Source organism: Salvelinus alpinus, chromosome 29, assembly GCF_045679555.1.
Source record: "Salvelinus alpinus chromosome 29, SLU_Salpinus.1, whole genome shotgun sequence".
NCBI lineage: Eukaryota > Metazoa > Chordata > Actinopteri > Salmoniformes > Salmonidae > Salvelinus > Salvelinus alpinus.
The window spans coordinates 12,097,101-12,101,062 of NC_092114.1; the positions used below are offsets into that span (position 1 = coordinate 12,097,101).

Here is a 3,962-nt window from a genome sequence, read left to right on the forward strand (position 1 = left end):
CACAAAGCATCAGGTATTCCCATCAGGCCTAGTCTCTTCTCCAACCTCCCCACAAAGCATCAGGTATTCCCATCAGGCGTAACCTCCCAGTTTAAGGTGAGTTTGTACAGCTAGTGTAAATGTCTGTATATGACTTTGTCTGTTTGATTGTGTTTTTATTTATACACCAACATGTCCACACAGGAATAATAAACATATCAGTCTTATTGTCTCATCTTATTATGGACTAAATCCTGCTGGATGACATTAATTAGGAATTGTTTCAACAACACAAAGTAATGCCTCTATAAGGGGCGGCAGGTAGCCTAGTGGTTAGAGTGTAGGGTCAGTAACTGAGAGGTTGCTAGATTCAATCCCTGAGCTGACAAGGTAAAAATCTGTCATTCTGCCCCTTGAACAAGGCAGTTAACCCATTGTTCCTAGGCCGTCATTGTAAATAAGAATTTGTTCTTAACTGACTTGCCTAGTTAAATAAAGATACGTCTAGAGGTAGGCATCTGAATATCTGCTGGCAGAACTGACTGGAGACTACACTAGGTTAATAAAAGACAAACTGTCAACATAGATATGTCTTCCCACTGAGCACAAGACTTTGAATTGATGTCCTTTCAACTAAAACTACTTCTTTCCAACGTCTTTTGCTCACTGGGCAGGCTGTATTTTGCATGAGTGTTTCTTTGTAGCAGGTTTAATAAGATGAAAATACATTTCGAATAACAAATCGATGGTGTTTTATATGTCCCTAAGCCCTCTTATTAATTGAGGAGAAAAGTAACAGCAGAAAAATGTAATGGTAACTCTAAGAAGTTAGTCAATGTTTATTGTAAGTTGTTGAGTCTCCTTGAAGAGGTGTTTGAGGAATGACAGGGAATAGGCTATGATTACTTGGTAGTGGAAACAATACAACTATCGCTGATCTGATCATACCAAATGCAATACGATTCAAATAATCCATAAAAAAAAACTATCTAAACATATTACACAAATGCCTTAATGCCAGATGCCAACTAAATTAAAAGCTGCAGGCGTTTTAACTCTCTTCCCAATGTTTTCTTGCTGTACTAACTAGCGTTTCATCCAGTAAAAACGTTAGCCTATGTTTATCCACGACAGTCAAGCTATAACCCAACGAAGATTTTTATCGCCATCATTATGATCGTTATCATAGCGCTCCATCTGTTTCATAAACCGGAGCCGGGTGTCATACAAGGAATTAACCAGGTTCATTTCTTCAAATTAACGTGAAATGCAGAATCAAAAACAAATATCACTTACCGTTTTACAGCTAGGAGCGTCTAACGGACTGTAATCGGTTGTCAGAAGTTTTTTGTTGTTGTCAAATAACGGTTTGTTTTTGAAGAACCGTTGAGAACGTCATCGTTTTTTGGGGGTTCTATTTCGGTTTTGCTGCTGGTGCGCGAGGATGATGGTGCTTCTCAACCGTTCTCGGGGTTTCGCTGCTGGTGCCTCTGTATCCACACTGCGCGGCGGGAACAACTGGAGAGAGGGAGGGAGAGAGAGAGAGAGAAGGGGGAGTGAGAGAGAGAGAGAGAGAGAGAGAGAGGGAGAGAGAGAGAGAAGGGGGAGAGAGAGAGAGAGAGAGAGAGAGAGAGAGAGAGAGAGAGAGAGAGAGAGAGAGAGAGAGAGAGAGAGAGAGAGAGGGAGAGGGAGAGAGAGAGAGAAGGGGGAGGGAGAGGAGTGCAACGAGAGGCATGCCAAAGGAACGCTGTTGGACTTGATCTAGTCTGTAGCTGGGCAGCAGGCCTAGCGGTATCCCGCGGTACTGTAGGAAGGAAGACGATGCACCAGCATAGTTTAGCTGAAGCAGAAACAACGAGGGTTGGCTCAACTAGAATATTAAACGGTCATCTCTTTCCCCAATGTGAGCACAGCACATACCCCTTGGTAAGACATCCGGACCCTTAGTGTACTTGTCATCTATCCACAGTCCTGGGTTCAAGAAGGCCTACAAGGAGAAACGCTTTCTTCAATTATCTCATCCTAATGTAATGTGTTGGCTTCATGTGTGTTGTGTCTGTGCATTCTTGTCCCAGTGTGTATACACCACTGAGATCGTGTGTGTGTGCGCTCGTACCGGTGTATATGTGCATTCAGCATCAGTGTACCTGTGTGTGTGTGTGTTTGTGAATGTGTGTGTATGTGTGTGTGTGTGTGTGTGCGTATGTGTATGTGTATGTGTATGTGTATGTGTATGTGTGTGTGTGTGTGTGTGTGTGTGTGTGTGTGTGTGTGTGTGTGTGTGTGTGTGTGTGTGTGTGTGTGTGTGTGTGTGTGTGTGTGTGTGTGTGTGTGTGTGAGACCACTAATGCTATCCACTCTAACCCACTTAGCTGTGGCTGGTGGCAGTGCAGGCCAGTCTGGGCCCTGCCATAGTGAAATGGATATTTTGGTTGAGGGCTTTGTGGATTAGAGGGATATAACTTGGCTCCCGAGGGGAATACACTGTCTCTACACTTAGAAAAAAAAGGGTTCTTCGGTTGTCCCCATAGGAGAACCCTTTTATAAATCCAGGCAGAAAACTCTGTTGAAACAGTTCTACCTGGAATCAAAAGGGTTCTACCTGGAACCAAAAGGGTTCTACCTGGAACCAAAAGGGTTCTACCTGGAACCAAAAGGGTTTTACCTGGAACCAAAAGGGTTTTACCTGGAACCCAAAAAGTTTTACCTGGAACCAAAAGGGTTCTACCTGGAACCAACCTGGAACCAAAGGGTTCTACCTATGGGGACACCCGAAGAACCCTTTTTGGTTCTAGATAGCACCTTTTTTTTTTAACTAAGAGTGTATTTGATGAATTGCCATTTGATGAACCCCCCCCCCCCCCCTTAAAAGATTTAGATGCACTATTGTAAAGTGGCTGTTCCACTGGATGTCATAAGGTGAATGCACCAATTTGTAAGTCGCTCTGGATAAGAGCGTCTGCTAAATGACTTAAATGTAAATGTTAAATGTAATTGATGCTTACCTCTGGAAGTGGATCAGGTTAGTATATCCATTCAGGGACTGGACACATACACACACACACACGAACAGATGCATGCACGCACACTCACTCGACTGTCCCCTTTCCCTTGATGTCACCATCGCTACTGTAGTTTCAGGCCTGCAGAAGGGGCTGGATTTGAGAGAGCGAGAGAGCGAGAGAGAAAGGTGGGTAGAGACTGAAGGGACAGAGAGAGACAGAGAGAGAGAGCGAGAGAGAGAGGTGGGTAGAGGGGTTTGGACAGAGTGACAGAAAGAGAGAAAGATGTGTAGAGACTGAAGGGACAGAAGTCTGAGAAGGAGGAGGGAGAGGCTCCGTATAGACTAAGGGGAAAGTGCACAAAAAGCAAAGGCCAAATGACTGTTAAAACATTTACTATCTTCTCTATAACACTATTGTTGTTGTATTTGGCACCTAAAACCCTCACAAACTTTTACAGATGCACAATTGAGAGCATCCTGTCGAGCTGTATCACCGCCTGGTACGGCAAGTGTACCGCACACAAACGCAGGGCTCTCCAGAGGGTGGTGCGGTCTGCCCAACGCATCACCGGGGGCAAACCACCTGCCTTCCAGAACACCTACAGCACCCGATGTGACAGGAAGGCCAAAAAAATCATCAAGGACAACAACCACCCGAGCCACTGCCTGTTCACCCTGCTATCATCCAGAAGGTGAGGTCAGTACAAGTGCATCAAAGCTGGGACCGAGAGACTGATAAACAGCTTCTATCTCAAGGCCATCAGACTGTTAAAAACTTCTTTATGATAGGGGGCAGCATTTTCACTTCTTGGATGAATTGTATAGTAAACTGTCTGTCCCAGATGCTAATCAATCAATCAATCAATTTTATTTTATATAGCCCTTCGTACATCAGCTAATATCTCGAAGTGCTGTACAGACACCCAGCCTAAAACCCCAAACAGCTAGTAATGCAGGTGTAGAAGCAGCTAATATATGC

At 44.3% G+C, this 3,962-nt stretch overlaps 1 protein-coding gene across 3 annotated transcripts in view; it reads right to left on the bottom strand.

The window, feature by feature from the left end:
* LOC139558945 (regulating synaptic membrane exocytosis protein 3-like) overlaps nucleotides 1-1,537 on the bottom strand; it is a 155,128-nt gene extending 153,591 nt beyond the window's left edge. For 2 of the 3 annotated variants that reach the window (XR_011671666.1, XM_071374461.1), the window contains exon 1: nucleotides 1,276-1,532. The gene's annotated coding sequence lies outside the window, so the exon portion shown is untranslated. Of the gene's footprint in view, nucleotides 1-1,275 lie in introns of all 3 variants that reach the window. The other variant, XM_071374462.1, reaches the window with a different exon arrangement.
* Nucleotides 1,538-3,962: the final 2,425 nt, after the last annotated feature.